Here is an 18,251-nt window from a genome sequence, read left to right as displayed (position 1 = left end):
AACCAGAGCGGGTGGCCCCGAAGCCGAGTAAAGCCGGGGGCCCGGTCTCAAAGCAGGATAGCCAGCCGGAGGATAAGTCCCGAAGCCGAGTAAAGCCGGGGGCTAAACCTCAAAGCTGAGTGGCTGGAGACCGTATTTTCGCGCGGCCGAGCAAATACCCGCAGCACAGAAGCTATGGACTACGGGGCAAGACCTCGACTCCTAGCTAATATTCTCTCTATGAGAGGCGAAATTGTGAAAGACCGAGATCTGAATGCCCTCGTTACGTGGGGCCGGGAACATGGATTTTATTGAGTTACACTTCGCTTTTGTTTTCAACCGAAGCGTGGGGGGAAGTTGGGAACTGTGGCTGTCCACGATTGAGGGTGGAAAGGAAGCTAAAGAAGCTAAAGCCCTTGGCTTAATCTGGAGGGCAGTAACTGGCACTCTCGCAGAGATGAACACAGAGAGGACAGTGGCTGCAGCTGCCATAGAGGCTCTGGGAAAGGAACAGACGGGGGTCTTACGGAGTGGCGGCCAGAGACCAGAGCAGAGTCCAGGGTAGCACGGTCCTTCGGGCTGGCTGCGAAAAGACCGATTAAAGGCACAGCAGCACCCGTCCGCTCACTGCGGGAGTTGCTGGACTCGACAGGGCAGTATATTCTCCCTCCGACGACCGAGAGAGAAATGGCTGCGGACGCGGAAGCTGGGACACCCGATCCAGGGGGCAGGGCGCAGGCGGGCCAAGGAGACACAGGCAGTCCTGCTGTCCAGCTGAAAGCGGCAGAGCAATGCAGAGGTCCTAAAACCCGGCCAAAAGCGGCAGAGAGTAACCCCCCCCCTCCCCCGCCGAAGAGCGGGACGTCCGGCAGCAGCGCGGCTTCTGCGGTTTCGTCTCCTGCAAAGCCAAAGCGGCCCAGAAGCGGCCCCGGGACGGGGAGAAACACCAAGAACTGATACAAAAAGTAATCAAAAAGCTTGCTAACTTATCTACACAAAGCATTTTGCAGTCTATCTTTACAGCAGATGTCCTGTGTTCAAAGGACTGCATCAACATCGCACAGTTGTTATTAACCCCTTCAGAGTTCCTGCTCTGGGAACAAACGTGGACTGCAATGCTACAGAATATCCTGCAACAACAGGGACAAGTCATCGCTGCATCACTGCCCAGAGCTATGTCCAGCAAAGTGGTGCCATGCTACAGGACCCCGAAACGAGAAGGCACAGTCAGCATCAGCTCCTGAGAAAAGTGACGCCACTACCATAACAGCTGGAACTCTGAGACCTGTCCCGAGGAGCCTTGGGAGAGGCTACAGACATGGTTGCGTGAAGGAGCTGAGGACTTGCCAGATCCACCACTCTCCGTAGCAGGAGAAATAGCGAGACTCTGGGGCAAATCTGACAGCTGCCCTGGGTGGTTGCTAGTGACTTGTGGTGGGTGTCGGGGAATCCTTTCCAAAGACAAAACTAAGAAAGAGAATTGCATAAATTTCTGGGTATATTGCATAAATTTTTGGGTATAGCACCAGACACAGAGGTAGAGTGAGAAACTGTTTTTTGACTGTCTTGAGACAGGAGCATTAGCGGACATTTTTCAATCAGCTGTCCGCCCATTTAGATCAAGTGAAGGCAGTCAATTTGGCTAGCATCTATGTTTTTCCCTGGTGTTTCAGCAGCCAGGGATCACGCTATTTTGCATAAACTTGCTTGCTGGGAGAGGGATAAGTTAAACATAACTTCGCAGATGCTTGATGAGTTAAGCGTAGATGTTACTAGTGTTAGACATACAGAATTACAAAATCGAGCAGCCATTGATTTTCTACTACTAGCTCATGGCCACGGCTGTGAAGAGTTCCAGGGTATGTGCTGTATGAATCTTTCTGACCACTCTGTCCCAATTCACAAGCATCTCTCTGACCTCCAGAGGGGCCTGCACAACCTTCAGGAGACAGACGACCCTACTGGAGATTGGCTTAAGGGTCTGGGTATCACCAGATGGCTGTGTACCTTGGAAGTAGAAGGCTGCCGATTGCTATTTGTAGTTATATTAGGTTTAATAATACTTGGATGTATTTTGTTTTGCCTTAAAGCGGGGCTGCAATAGATCATCGACCAGACCTGGGTTGCCCAAAAAGAAAATGGGGGATGTGTAGAGGGATTCCTTGTGGAATATAGGATACCCCAGGAGGGCTTGGGCATCCCAGGGCTGTTGCAGAAGTACCCCTGACGGGGCCTCAGGCTGAAGATAAGCTTGCAAGGCACCTGCTAGCTGGCGGCCTTGAACAGCCTTGGGAAAAGGTATACACTGGTCAGCTCCCCCGCTGCTTAGAGGCTTTCTCATGGGAAAGGGGCGTGAACTTTGGAAAAAGTATAACTTGGTGTAACCGAATAATAAAACTGGAGCACGATGCTCAAATCGTATCGGTGTTCGTATCGTGACTCTGGCTGGATTCCCCTGCTCCCGGGACCCCCCCCCCCCGCTACACTCCTCTGTGCTGATGCATAAACTGTAGCCTAATATTGGCCTGGATTCAAACTGGGCCTTTAACACTTTTATGCTGATTTTTCAGAAGACCATGTTGATGGTGGCTGAGCTGTAAACAAAAACACTGATGCCATGATCCTCAGTGGATTTGGAATTAATCCAAATTAAACATCCGTCAATTACTTTCTCACAGCTTTATCTAGAACAGGATATGTAAGCAATGAAAAAAATTTTAATTCTTTAATAAAAAGATTTTACTCCAGAGAATGAGCTAAAACTGAAAAGAGCATCGCTGAGAATAAGAACCAACCTTGCAATCTTCAGACAGAGCTCTCCAAAGGTGTTCTTGCTGCCCTGTGCCTTCAAAATGCACTATATTCTGTCTCCTACTTTTATTTACATATATACATATATGTATATGTGTATAGCACTCCTTTGCACACTCTTGAAAAGGGATTTATATATAGCATCTGGGATTTATATATAGCATCTCAGAAGAAAAAACCCCCAAACACCACAAGCTTTAAAAAGTTGATTTATGGAAGGAAAATACACTCAGATGTGATTTGGGAAACAAAAGGACTGTTCTCCTTTCTGTCTTGGGGTGATTTTATGATAATACTCTATTCCCTAACCCTCTGCTTTATGCCCAAAAATGGTTGCTGTATCTCTAAGGTGGGCCTGGGTGAACCAGAAGCCTTGGGCTGTTTGGAGGTTTTTTTTCAAACGCTCACTCCCCAGGCATCCAGGGTGCTGTGAGGTCTGTTTTTTTTGGTTTTTTTTGCTTGTTTAGCTTGGCTTTTTTGTTAGCCCAGGCAAGAAGTTTTTCTTTCCTTCCCTGGCCTTGGAGAGGCTGCAGCAGCAATCCTTTGGCTGCTTTTTGGAAGTGAATTGGACAGTTTGGATTTGGTCCAAGATCAGAGAGGATTACTGGTGGGAGAGAAGTCCATTGGGACTCGTGGGAAAGGCAAGGGGCTGCTCTGTTTCAGCTCCACACCTCGGAAAAAGCCACGCTGGTGAGAAAAAGAATACCAAGCTCACCTGCTTCATCTGCTGAGAAAAGGGGACCGATGCCAGAGTCACCAGATGTATTGGTTTTGCTTGGCCTGGTTTTTGGTAGCAGAGGTCCACAGAGGTGGCTCCTGTGAGAACCTCCTGGAAGTTTCCACCATGTCCAGCAGAGACAATCTCTGATGGCTCTGAAAGATGGACATGCTGCTGGCCAAAACTGGGCCAATGAGAGAGGCTGGTAATACCTCTGTGATGACATATTTAAGAAGAAAATCAAAAGGAAGCCACTAGGTTTTGCTTCTAGTCAGAGAAGAGGAGGAGGTGAGAACATGTGAGGGAAAACAACATGGTGACACCAAGGTCAGTGAAGAAGGAGGGGGAGGAGGTGCTCCAGGAGCCAGAGCCAAGATTTCCCTGCAGGCCATGGTGCAGACCATGGTGAAGCAGCTGTGCCCCTGCAGCCCATGGGGATCCATGGGGATACAGAGATCCACCCGCAGCCCATGGGGGAGGTGCCCGTGCTGGAGCGGGTCGATGCCTGGAGGAGGCTGTGATCCAGTGGGAGACCTGGTGGAGATGCCCTTCCTTCCAGGCTGGAGCAGCCTGTCCGTGGAGGACTGCACCCCGTGGAAAGAGAGACCCACAGTGCAGCAGTTCAGAAGGATTGTGTGCCCATGGGAGGGGCTCACACTGCAGCAGGGGCGGTGGCGCTGCTGCTCCTGAGAGCGGACCCATGCCAGGGAAGTTCACAGAGAACTGTCTCCCGTGAGAGGGACTCCACGGCCTCACAGGGGAAGACTCCTCTCCCGGAGCAGTGGAAGGAAATCTCAGTGATGGACTGACCAAACCCCCGTGCCCTGTGTCCCTGTGCGGTCAACGGGAAGGAAGGAGGGGCTGGGGGGAAAAGGTGTTTTAAGGGTTTATTTTTCTTCTCATTATCCTCCTCTGATTCTGTTAGCAATAAATTCACTTTGTAACTTTAAGTTAAGCCTGTTTTGCCCTTAAAGTGCTTTCTCCTGGTCCTTACAGCAACTAATGAAGCCTGAATGAATTTTTTTCCTTCTCCCCTCTGCCCAGCTGTGGCAGAGGAGGGCGAGCAAGCAACTCTTGTGGGTGCCTGGCGTCAGGCCAGTGTCAAACCATGACACCAGGTTCACATCTGTTTGCCTGAACTGCTGCTTGAATCTCCTGTTTTCTGTTTGTTTTTTCCCTAAAAGCCCATGCCATTTTCTATCCACTATGTGACAAATTGCTGTGGGTTTTTTTTTTCTTTCCCTGGCATTTTGGGATTTTGTTGGGGGGGGGGAGGGGTCTGAAAATTTAATATCTAGGATTTATTTACCTTTTACCCATGCCATGTGGGCACTCTGTCTGTCAATAAATGGTTGTTTGTTTGGGTTTTTTTCACTTTCATCCACTACCAGGGATTGTTGGAACTCTTTTAGAGGAAACACTCATTCCAGAGTGTTTTCTCCTTAACTTGTCTCTAAACTGAGACACTTTCCCATTGTGCTCAGAAGAATTCTGCTCAGTTTATAGCCTTATTTCTCAGTATGATTTTCCCTTCACAGGTAGCCAACAAATACCCACTTTGCAAATAAAATTCCCATAGGATTACTGGTCTTGTAGAACTGCAGGGCTACCAAGCCCTGATGCAGAGCCCAGCAGTTTACCTATCCTTGGAGGCAAAACGTGTGATGTCTCCAAGCACTGTCCACTTACAGGAATCTGTCTGACCTCTTATTATTAAGAGTAACCTTATTGGTTACTCTGTTGGCTCAAATGAATGCAACTTGTGCTACAGCTTTGAAAGTTCTACCTTCAACCTCTGCTGATTGAATAACTGAGAAAAACACTATGTGACAGCACCATAATGACTTCAAAGGAAGCTTTAATTCTTACACTGCCAAACTTTCAAAAGCTCAACTGCACAATTCTCTTCTAGTAAAACTAAGACAGAACTCCCAAAGTGACAGTTTTCCAGGATTCTAATGCAAGGAGAAGGGCTTGTCTTTTTCTCTTTTCCATATATGCTCCATTGCCCAACATGCTTTTTCTGTAAAATGGTGACAAAATAACTAACATGTAGACCCTGGAAGAATGGCAAGACTATTTATCACTTTTTGCACTGATCAGTTAATTAAAACTGAACAGCATTTATGATATGAAACAATAGGTAAAGAGGTGTATGCGTTTGCTGCTGGTATGTATTTTACCATTAGCTTTCATCCTGGTTACAAAAATCTAGACCTTTCTGAACAGGAGAGCCCATTTCATCACAAAGTTGCATAAAACAAACAAATAAGCCCCCCCCCCCCCAAACCAACCCAAAAATCCTCAAAGCATAAAATCATCAAGTGATGGGTCACAGTGGTGGTTGTGACAAGAAGAGTGGAAGATACTGTTGACAAAGCTTTACTCAGGACCCTCACTTTTCACAAAAAAAAAAAAAAAAAAAAAAAAAAAAAAGTAGCCTTACTGGGGACATGTTCAACTCTCCAAACATGTCAAATTCACCACCAGACTCTGGCCTATCTGGTGGAGCTAGAGGAGATGCCAAAATGAAGGAGTTACATAGATCAAGCTGGCCTTGATCCAGCCAGCCTAAATTCTACCTAAATTCTTCTGCCTGTCCTTATTATTGGCTGCCTCTAGTTCTTATCTCTGCAGAAAAAGTCAGAACTTTCCCCCTTCACCAGGAATGTGTAGTTTCTAGATGAGGGCACTCAGTCTTGTTCAACTTGCAAAGAATATTTCAGATTCATCAGGCCATAGAGGCAAAAAAGTAGAGCAGGTAATGCTGCTGCAGTACAAGTTTTATGATTTTTAAAAAGTAAAAAAACACCTGTTGCTACTATATCCAAAAATCCCTATTCTTCAGAATATGAAATATGAACAAACACCACATCAACTACACCCATATTACTGATCCAAGGCAGCTGAGCTGAACACAAAATTTGTCCTATCCAAACCCTTTTGCAGGGGGAAGGCACCTTGATGCTATTGGCTAGGTTGGTGAGTCTTGCTGTATCCTTAACAACTAGGATGAAACTACGCTGGAATTTAGATGAAATCTCATCAAAGCTTTCCTGACGAACAGTCGCACAGAACTGCGAGGTAATTTGCATTCCAGTGGTCACTTTAAAAAAGGTTCTTAAATTAATGAATTAAGGATACCTTGACTTAAGATATTTGCTGCTTTCCAAGAGGCTTAATTTTAATGAAATACTGTTTTGCACCTTGTTCTAGATAAGCTACCTTTTCCATTGTCTTTAGCTTATACTGGGGAAGACCAGCACCTGAGTTACATATATCTAAAAAAAAGACCGAGGTGAGCAATGACAGCAAAATCAGTCTGAGATCTTATTAATGGTTTCACAGAGTGGAGGTAGAACTAAAAATTCTGAAGAGATTAAGCATTTTGTTGAACTTCAAATTAATAAAATATTTCTTAAATGAGGTGGTACTTGCATTATAGAATAATGTACATTTAATAAAGACCTTCAACAGCATGTCATTTACTTCTAGAATTAGAGACCACTAGAAACTAGAGGAGCATATGCATATATATGTATGGAAATACATACACAATTTTGTGCATATTTCCTCTTAAAGAGAACTGTATATATAATATACTGACGTATTTTAACTTTGCTAGAGGTGTGCAATTGAGACAGTTATTAGGAAGTGAAGAAACATTTGGCTTTAAGAGATGTTTAGATACCTATAAATCTTCCAAGTCCTAGTACATTTAAGTTAATTCAAAGTTGAGTTTTAACAACTGAAAGAAATGACTGACATTGACAAACTTGTGAAAAACATTTTTGTTCACACTTTTTCTTAAAAATCAGTCTTTGATGGTCCTTTGTCCTTCGTATTTTTGGAGTGAGGATTTTCTTATTATTAAGAACCTAGATTTTCAACCCCCTGTCTACAGAGTTTCCACTGAAATCAGGTCACACTTTTTAAGTAAATGGAATTTTGGAACATGAAGTACATTGTTTGCAAAGGGTTTAGTGTTATTTTAATTTGTTTTCTGATAACACTTTGAGAGCCGTGATTTTTTTTTTGCAGGTGCAGGTTTTTCAGGTTGCATAAACAACAGTAATGTTGGCAAGTTATTCTGCCTCCCACCAAAGGTGGCAGAAGCACAATGTACCTGTAACATCATTAAAATCGTACTGATTCTGTCTTGCTGAAATTATTAACAGAAGCAATATTTTATTTTGCATTACAGACATCTTAACAAACAGTGTTTATCATTTACTATTTTCAACATAAACCATTTTTAAAATACTCTCAAGGGAGAAACAATTAGTGAAAGATATTTCATAATAATTAGTATCTTTCCAAGGCCAGACTACTATCCATAATGAAGAGGCCATTCACAATTTATGTAACCTTGATGAAACAGAATGAAACAGATATACCTCAGATTCAGGCATATTTTCTGCTGCTTTTTAGCTATTACCATTTAAAGAAAACATTTCAAAAGATCATTCCATAGCAAGGAAATTAGTGTTCATGCATATCACTGGCAAATTGTACTTGTCTTATTTATGTACATCCTAATGTGGCTGATTTTGTCCTCATTTTATGTCAGGCTCACCCTGATAGAAAAGAATTGTAACCAAAACCTGTTCTCGTGAAGAGCTAAAGAAAGCAGAATTTGTGAATTTTCTAGCAGAAGGCTTAGGCCTGAGTAGCCATATGCCACATAATATTACTACCCACACTATCATTTTAAATTGTCTGATTTTCTCGTAGTGGAGTCTCTGAGGTTTTAAGGGCTCTACAAACTAACTAAAAGTGACACCACTCCTGTATTTGCTATTATGCTGAGTATTGTTAGGTAGATAACTAGTTGGTTAACCTTCAAAAAGGTGCTTCATTATGGCATAAGTCTGGACTGTAATTGTTAATAAAACCTGCTCCTAGAAATTACCTAGAAAAGCTTTTGGCTCCACCAACAAAATATCCCTCAGAAGAGATTGATATCCACAGGTTTACCCATTCTGACTCTTTCCTTTGGCCCTTGGCATATGGAACTTCTTCCACAGTTGACATTGTCAATGCACAGACAGTTGGACATATATCACTTCAGATTTCTTGCCTTTCAGCAGTATTACCTCAGTTTGGTAGAGGACACCTCATGCTGGTCTAATTCCAGGAATAATTTCAAACAGACATCTCAGCCATTCTCATCAGGAAGACAGGACTCTAGCCATGCTCTGAAACATACAATTATTAAGAACATTAGAAAAATGTTTGCTATGAAGCATACTCATTATTTTAATTTGAAATCAAACCTTAAATGACAAAACCTCCCTTCTTTGATTCTATGTGCAATACACTGATGCAGATGAGTGCACCTCTACCAAAGGATGAATCACTAATTTTACAGGTAGCATGACACACAAAAACTTACACAATAATGTTTCAGATATTTGGCTTTTTGAGATTCCTATCTTAATAAATTCATTTGTATTAGAGTAAAAGGACAAATGAAATAGAAATATGCAGTCCTTAAGAAAATGAAAAGCTCTTGAAACTCCCCTAGTTTTAACCCTAGTTCTGATAATATCTTGTACTTGACCTATAAATAAACTCTACCTCTGTGTATATCTCTATTGCTGTGAAAAGGGAATAAAAGTGTAACTTACTGTTTGCCAAGGAGACTCTGAGGATTTTTACTCAAAGCAGATATACTCTTTTAAGGCATTGCATGATAGGTATTGCTACTAGTGGAGGTTCATGCAATAAATCTCTTTTAGGATAATATTTGCTAGACAAAAGTATCAGCTTAGGGCATGAGCAATACATAAGATAGTTTTGCGAGAGTGAGAAGCATCTGTTTAACTTAGTGGTTTTTTGGGTTTTTTAGTACATAGCTTGGTACCATTTTACCACCTGAAGTTCCAAACTATTTGTATCTTTACCAAAAAGACTGAATAAACTCTTTTACAAGTGCACAGATACTAACAATCTGGACTGCACTGAAGCTGTCCCATTTTGCCTCAAATCCAGCTTGAGCTTGGCTTTCCTTGTCATTTCCATGGCCCAGATGATAGGTTGCAGACTGTTTCAGACCGATATCTGTCTCACTACTTCCTCACAATAAAGCATCACATATGGCTTGATGGCTGACTTGCATCTTCTGCTAGCCATGACAGAGCAGATCATGCCACTGGCACAATATTTAGGTACTTTTCTTAGTGAGAGTTAAGCTAAAGATCTACATAAGACTTATCTGTCTTTAGCACTAGGCCAAATATATCAGCAATTTTGCAAGCAGCCCCAGCAGAACTGGGAAAAATAGAGACTTTGATTCAGGAGCATAGGAACACAACTTCCAGCAGCAAGTCCATCTGATGGCACCAACACTCCTTTCTAAATTCAGCTGCGTGCATCCCACACACATAAAGCAGAATTGCTTTTGGAGTATGTCAAGACATACTCCAAAGCACCTCAGGTAGAAAAAAGAAGGAAGCAGGCTACTGAAATGTTAGCTGCATGCTGTGGCCGGGTGTTGAGCATTGGAAAGCATAATACAGAGATGCAAATATACAAGGAAATTTGGAGTTAAGAAATATTATTTTTAGAGTGTGCATTAACCTGAGTGATGTGAGAGAGCACATATTTTCCAGCATTCATTAGGTAAAATTATCAGAACATTAATATTGCATATGAATATTGCCTTAACATACAAATTCCGCGCTTTGCGTGTCTTGGTAAAAATACACTTCTGATAGAAGGAGTGCTGAATTATTTTATGCCTGTGGTTAGCACAACTGCCATTCTGAAGTTGTAACAAAGTTCAGACTGCCTAAAGAAAAGAGAGATGGAAAGACATAATTTATAACTTCAAGGCAGTGCCATTCAAAAACTCAAGATATTCAATGAAGCTATGTAAAATACCTTTTTTCAAGTTTCAAAGATAAGTAAACATACTATAGCCAAGGACATCCACTATCTATATCCTCCAGATACTGTCATTCTGTGAAGTGAATTCATTTTGCATTTTAAAAGTATGTAATGACATAAAATACAGCAGCACATTTTTGTAGAAAACATTTCTCAGAAGTTCTTTGCTAATCATGTTAGAAACATACTAGTTGCTGGCTTTTTTCCTTTTTCCCTTAAAAAGTGAATCACATCCAAAGGCTGCATTACATAGTTAGGAGCTGCTAATCCTTCACCCTATTAATTTGCCTTTATATTAAATTAGAGGTTCTTACCCATTAGCTGTCTTTCAGGTTGTGTCAGGCTGCAATGCGAGATGTGTTTGCAGAACAGTCTTAAGAATAACGTATTGTACATCCCTGATGTAGCTGTTTCATAAGGTCACCTCCCCCATTTGAGTTCATTGGTATGACTAATGCATGTGGAGTTAAGCATGTGCATTCGGTTCTGAGCCAGCAAACATTAGCACAGTGGCAGGGAAGTGAATCTGTGCAGAACCCCCCGGATTCAGTATGAGAACACAGAAGCCTGCCACTGTTGGAAACAAGGTGTTTCCAGGACAGAGACCTTTGAAAGAAATTAAAACGCAAAGCAGTTCAACTCTGCTTTCATAGTAACCCATTAAACAAACTCATAAAAAACCTGTCCACTCCATTTTACTTCATTTCCTAGTAATGTCATTTCAAATAGTATCAAAAGACTTTATGCTGGAAAAAAAAAGGACCATTCAACAGTTATCTCAAACTAACTCACTTGTTGAAAAAAAGAAATACAGGTTAAATCACTAATGCAGTATTCTTTTACTTTGTTGTGTTTATCCTTAAATAATTTCTACCAGTCTGTCATTCTACAAAGAGCACTTTCTGACTGCAGTCCTCACAAACCTGCTCCAGTATCCTACTACTGAAAATAAGTTACTATCTCATTGGAGTATAGCCTGAGATACAATAGGGTTACACTTGAGTAAGGGCTGTCTATAGTGAAGCACATTTTCTATGTGAACAAAAGACCTTCTACGAGGAATTTAACAAGCAAGATCTCAATGCTAAAATATCTACATTTAATATTATGCATGTGGGCCATCTAAAGACCCTATAGGGTATTCTTGCATGCATAAACATTTGCAAAACAGACAGTGACATATTTTTGATGGACAAGAAGGAACAGAATTGAATTTTGTTTCAAAGTTATTGCTGTTCTGGGTTTCTTCCTTTTATTTTTTTTTTACTAATTCACAAGATCCTATTCCTAGTCTTTAGTCTGATGAATTATGCCATACAGCTAAGACAACAGGGATAATTTTGGTTCATTCTCTCTGCCAAAAACAAAAAGGTGGGGTGGTGGAGGTGGCAGGGGGAGAGAAAGAGAGAGAAGGAAATTGGGTCCATTCAGTAGATCAACAGATATATAAGGTTAAGAAGTGTCAAATCTACCCTTTTTATAACTTTTAATACCCTGTTTATATACAGGAGTGTAATGTTTATATGTATACATGTTCATATAGACATGCACGTTAATTTGGTATATGCTAGGTTGCAAACCACTATAATTTCTCTCTCATGTAAAGGAGACACACAAAAAGACTTATTTCACTTACTGACAGCATTTAAGGGATTGCTAACTTTTTATAATATGCATATGTGATTCTCCTGCTATGAACCGAGTGAAGAAAATTAAGTTTCTAAAGATTTTTCCATCGAGTATGAAAATAAATTTCTTGAAAAGTTAAATTCTTGTTACAACTTCAAAATTCTGAAAACACAGTGTGGTCAAGTCAGCATTTTCCCACAGATTGATGGGCTTTATAAACTAAGTGTTTATAAAACTCCTTGACTAAATAGGAGAACAATTTTTAGAACTTGATTAAGGTCTCACAAAAAGGCTTGCTTTCATTAACAATTTTAGCTGCAAGTGCCACATTATAGATCCCAGCAAGATAGAAATTATAAATAAGCTAGAGCTGCAACTATTGGAAATTCTACCTTGTAATTTTTAAGACTGATTAATAAATAAATAAATGTCATATTTTCCAGTCCAAAGGAAACAACTTTCCCATTTCAGTGGAGACACTAAAAGTGCCCTTTCCGGGCTGCTTAACAATGGTCTCTCCATTACCAGCAAGTTCAGGAGAGAGTTACATGACTCATATTTCCATCCCCCGGGCAAAGGCCTCTTCAGCATCCTTGTGTATGTCAGCACACTGCTGCAGCTGACGCTGAGCCTCCTTCAGAGTTTGTTCTTGCTCTAACAGCAGCCTCAAGCCCTCGCTGAGTACCCCTTCTCCTGCTCACATCTCTACCACCCTGCAACAGCCCAGCTCCCAGTAAGCCCTGTTACCCAGGAGACCACACATCTTCTTCCATCACTGCTGCTCAAAACAGTCCCCCTTGCACTCCATGGCTTGGTGCATCCTTGGTTTGCTCTCCTTTTGTGCAGCAGTACCACCCACCTCCCTTCACAAGCTTAGCAATGATACCACCCCCCCTTCTCCCCAGATGTGATGCCAGGCACTCTCCTGAGCTCACCATTTCCAGGTGATGCTCACAGGTGCAGCAATTATTTCACCACCACTATCATAGTGTGCTGTCAGCAGCATCTGTGTGATGAAATGGCTTCCTGGCCCAGAAGTAGTAGACTTTTGCAAGCAAAACAACCCCTTCCAGCAATTTCATTGAGTTATCAATGCTGACTATCATTTTAAATATTTTTGTTCTTCCTCCCAGATTCTGTGTCAAAACACTTTTTCGTCCCAACTTTCCAAAATGTTTTTTCAAGATGGCACTGCAAATACTCTTGCAAGTAATCCCCTCAAGCAGCTGTGCCATTTTCTGCAGCTGCACTTGCCTGCTTACTCTGAAAACAGAAGAAAAAAGTCTCAACTCCTAGTAAGATGACTGATCTGACTTTATTTTTTGCTATAATTTCTACAGTAATATAAACAACAAAATTACATGAAGCATAGATAATTACTACAAGGAAAAAAACAAGCATTAATATATTAATACTTGAAAATCTGTTTTCTACAAGCTCTGTGTTTTTCCATTTATTTCAGCAGCAAGAATAAGTGGTTATCATTTCTGGAAAAATGGAAAACATTGGACAAAAAATCTGAAGTAAGGTTTTCCATGCAATTTGGCAGGGTGAAAAAAAATCCCAAACCCAAGCTCTGCTATCTTTGGTTTCCCACAGAATGTCATTAAATCCCAGGCTTGAGAAGTACTGTATCTTTTCTATGTAGAGTGAAAGATACCAATATTCTCATCAGTAGTGTGTTTGCTACTGCATGACATCAGTAACACAATACTGCAAAGTTGCAAATAACAGTAAAACAAAAAGCTCTATGGGAAAAGTTTATAATATACTCAGATGATCCTGTAAAAGCACAGATTGTACCAAGGAAACCAGAATAAAATGTTGTAAGCATTAGGCTGGGAAAAGTGCTGTTCAGTGATACAAGGATGTGTACTTCTCTGCAGTCAAGCGGAGTGCTCATATTTCACAAACTAAGTAAAGCTGGGCCACGTCAGTGACTAAGATAAGAGATAGGTGGTACCAGTAGCAGTTTTTATGCATCAGTAGTTGGCATAGTTCTGCATAAGTGGGCATTAAATTAGACATTCAAATAAGCAGTCAGTTGCGCAACTTTGCCAGAAATTGTTCAGAACAAATGTCTTTGTTCAGAACAAAATCCAAGTCCTAGCACCTACTTGGTTAAAAAACTCCAAACATAATAATGAATTGTATGAAAGTCACCATCACGTAAGAATACACATAATACTCAGAGTTTTTCCTATTCATCTGGTACTTCATGAATTCTAAGCTTAAAATTCAAATTTTAGTTTCATGGGAATACATTTTAAGTCAAATTTTCCCAGCAGAGGGTCTATTGCAAATGTAGGCACGAACTTTGCAATTGTTCACAGGATTCCTCAGCTGACAAATCAGCCCCTATTCTGATCTGTTCTCTGGACTCAAACAAAAAACCAATCAATGTTTAATCTGAAAAAGTGAAAGACTGGCTCTTTCTGAGGTGGAATGTGACAGTCTGGAGCAGAGCAGATTTTCAGTGTTAAACAATGAAATCCTGTGTGAAGGGTCTGAATTCTGGATAGACCCAATCCCACAAGAAAGCAGTGATTGGATGTAGCTGAGTAGTAGGATCAGTGGGTGAAGAAACACAACCAAGAATGCGTATGAAGAAAATCAGAATATATGATTGTTATCTGGCAGTTGGTAGATGTGACTGTAAGTGTGCATAAGGGATTTTCTCTCTTTGTGGCTATGATTCTCACTTTGCAAATCAATAGTGTCAATAAATGAAGGAATAAAATTTCACTTTCTCAATTAAGATTTTGTAGAAATACATTAAGATAGCTAAGAATGACAGCAAGAGAGTTTCTCTATTCCATACAGAAGGATATCATTGCACCTAAAACTGAGTTCATAGGGGAAAGATCTAACATAAATTTTCTGTAGCTCAAACAAAAGAGAAAGATAAGTAATAAAGACATGAAGTTGCACAATTTTACCAAGCTCACTTTCAAGTAATCATAATTTTGTTGGGGACTGATTTATTAGTGAGCAGATTTGGCAAAAATGTCAAATCAAAAGATTTTTAAAATAATTAAATATTTTAAAGGACACTTTGGTTTCATTTCAAATAAAATACAGAATTGTATATTTTTTTCACATTTATTTCATAGTGTAAGGGCACAGGAGAATTCTGGTGTACAAATAACAACTGTAGAACAAATAAGAACAGAAGACTCCTCTAAGAACACAGGACTTCTCTGCCAAACTCTTAAGTGATGATAATTTAAAGATGGTGCTCACATGTTAGGTGAGCCATAAGGATGTGTGGGCTTCTGTCCATAGAAATACAGGATAGGCCTGAGGCAAATAGCAGAAGAAAATTTAGATATCAGTGAAACAATTAAATGTCTTCTTGTTCCCAAAGGAGTAGCAGAAGATAATAAAAGACAGCAACAGATCTAGGCTAAAACTAACAAAAGATGGTCTTCCCAGATTAGTTTCCATGCAAGATCAGAAAGAACATGGGAAAGAGTTGGGCTATTTTTTGTCTTATAAATCAAATTGAAATGGCTCTTGACTGAATTTTCACTGTCATTCAACACAGGACAACTCAACGTACCATTAATAGTTTTTCTGCCTTACCTTCCACAAATAATCCTTTACAGCACATGTGGCTACATTCAGATTCAATATGCACATCAGCCTAGGAACTCTGAGGATGCTTTCAACAGACCTATAGATACACACTTATCAAACAAACAGCTTTGACAGAGCTTAAAAAAGGCATCCAAAACACTTGAGCAAATGACTGTTAATTTGAAGATTTAGTTCAAAGCCTTGCCCACACTGATTGAAAATACTTCTGTCATTTCAGCATCCTAAATAACTTCTTGCACATATTTTTACAACTCAGAAGGATTTGCAAATACAGGGGAATACTGCTTCCTCCACTCAAAATAAATTTTGTGTTCTGCCCAAAAATTAAGTCTTCCTCTAATTTGTTTCTATTTCTTAATTTACTTGAAGCCCAGGGTACATTTGATATTGAAGCATGAAGCCTATAGAAAATTGCAGAATTTTTTCTCTATTGGAATTTCAGGATCAAAGTACTACCACTATTACTGTTTTACTACTAAGAATGCATAATTTCTCTTTGCCTTTTTACCTTTGTTAGGCATTAAAATTCCTTGAAACATTTAATTTTTTAAGCATTAAATTTTTGACATTAAAAATTGTAACTTTTTAAGCATTTTTAACCTTCTTAAACTTTTTTAAACTTTTCTTTTATTTTTCTTAGGCATTGTACTTCCAAAGCAAACACCTTTTTTTCCCAGAGAAGTTTACTTTTACTACAATCTCATCACAAGTTTGAAAACAGAATCAAATGAGAGCAGTGATGCAAACATCATGGCAAAAAGTAAATAACCTCCGTTATTTAGCAAAAGCAGCTTTGCCTTATGGTTGATTATTTCAATATTTATAACTTGCAAAATAAATATATTAACAAACATTCAAAAGTATCACACACACCTTGCTTTAATTTTGATGGCAAAACCTGGAATTCAGCCAGGAGTCCTGCTAAGAAGAAGGTGGATGTTTCCTAATTCAGTCTGCTGAGGATATGAATGAAGGGGAGGAGACAAAATGACAGAAATCAGGAGGGGAGTAGGAGGCCAGGGCACCACGGGTAACATCATTAGTAGAAAAGAGAGGGCAGAAGAAGGTCAAATGTCTAGGTCAAGTAAGGTAGGACAATGTTATCAGGAAGTCTTAATACAAAGGCAGAAGAGCATTGAATTCAACCACAAGGTGATGAATTTGAGAGACATGCAAAACTTTGCAGGGTATGCCCAGTGTGGGAGTGTGTCTTGTTTGGTTCAGTCCGGGTCTCCCCTTTGGGTTTCGTATTACTGTACCATCCCAGTTTATACCCTCCTGGTTTCGTGTTCATAACCCTGCTTTCTCTATTTGTCCCCTCCCAGACCCCTGCCAATCGCCCCGGCACCCCTCCCAAGCTTCTAGAAAGTTCTGGCAGGGGCGTCGAGTGATTGGTCTTGGGGGGAGGATCCCTCCCTTCCTTTCCCAAGATAGGTTCCCTTGTGTGTCCCTCATCCCACAGACCGGTCCTTCTCCTTCCCTGATTCGATGCCGTTGTCATCCCTCCCCTGTCGCCACCCCCCCATAAAACCCCTGGCAGGCGCGTTCAGGGTTGCTCATTGCTGGACACCCCCGGGGGGCGAGGTACCCTGTTCGGAGACACAATAAACCTTCCGGATTTCATCCGCAATTGAGCCTGCCTCCTTCTTCCACCACCTGCCTCTATTGCCACGGTCCTGTGGAAGGACCCACGAGCCAGACCTCTGGTCTCCCGGATTCCGGAGGCTGGTCCCCGCAGCCTCCTGCGTCCAGAGCTCACCGGGCAAAATGGGAACTGCTCCAAAAAGGATGCAGAGGCAGCCCAGCATCTTGCAGAATTGTATTTGGAGACTAAATTTTCATCACTGTACATTAGTAATGACTTCAGAATTAGTTCCCAAATGTTTGGGAATGTATCTGGAAAAATGATACAGTCTGTTTTTCAGATTATTTTCATTAAAGAGAACACAACACAAGTATTAAATAGAAGTATCTGAATGAAATTAAGAAAAAACAAATGTAAGATGAACAAAATGAATTCTATAATACTGGTGAAAATTTTCCCAGGGGAAGTAGTGGACTTCTGTTCTTTGCAAGACAAAATACTTTAAATCCTCCAGTGGCATATAAAAGCATTAGGTAATCTATTAGGTCTTCACCATGCTTCATATCTGTGGAAATGAAAGTGACAAAGCAATAGAGCAGCATTAAGAAATCACAAACACTATTTTAGGAAAACACCTTATTCCATCAATGTTTGTGTGACCTGTGAAAATGCAGGTAGGTAAGTCTTTGCTACCTTGACAGAAGTGGAAGTGCCAAAAATTCTAATACTGGTACTTTTGCAAATATGTGTTAATGCAGATGTCGTTCAGAACAAACTATATATCTGTCTTGAGAACTCCTAGTTTCATGAAAAAAGAAGCATGAAATTTCATGAAATAATACAGGTAACATAACAAGAAAGCAAGATAATACTGCACGCTATGCAACACAAGGATTGAATTAGAATATAAAGCACTTGCATGAAAGTACAGTCAAATGCCTGAGAATAATCCACTGCACTATCTGTGCATAGTACTGTTTTATAGAAAACTACTGTGAAGAAAAAGCCCTAATAAAACTTTTTCTATTCATCTTTGTA

At 40.6% G+C, this 18,251-nt stretch overlaps 1 protein-coding gene across 3 annotated transcripts in view; it reads right to left on the bottom strand.

Moving 5' to 3' along the window:
* Positions 1–18,251, bottom strand: part of TMEM161B (transmembrane protein 161B) — a 181,099-nt gene that overhangs the window by 120,193 nt on the left and 42,655 nt on the right. For all 3 annotated transcript variants that reach the window (XM_042053981.1, XM_042053979.1, XM_042053980.1), the window contains one exon: positions 8,605–8,706. The gene's annotated coding sequence lies outside the window, so the exon portion shown is untranslated. The remainder of the gene's footprint in view (positions 1–8,604; positions 8,707–18,251) is intronic.

The sequence above is a fragment of the Corvus kubaryi genome, unplaced genomic scaffold, assembly GCF_017639235.1.
Source record: "Corvus kubaryi isolate FWS band 111438036 unplaced genomic scaffold, C.kubaryi_AGA036_p1.0 split1-37296, whole genome shotgun sequence".
Lineage (NCBI taxonomy): Eukaryota > Metazoa > Chordata > Aves > Passeriformes > Corvidae > Corvus > Corvus kubaryi.
Note: the sequence above shows the minus strand (reverse complement) of the source record. Positions and strands in the feature narration are given on the sequence as shown.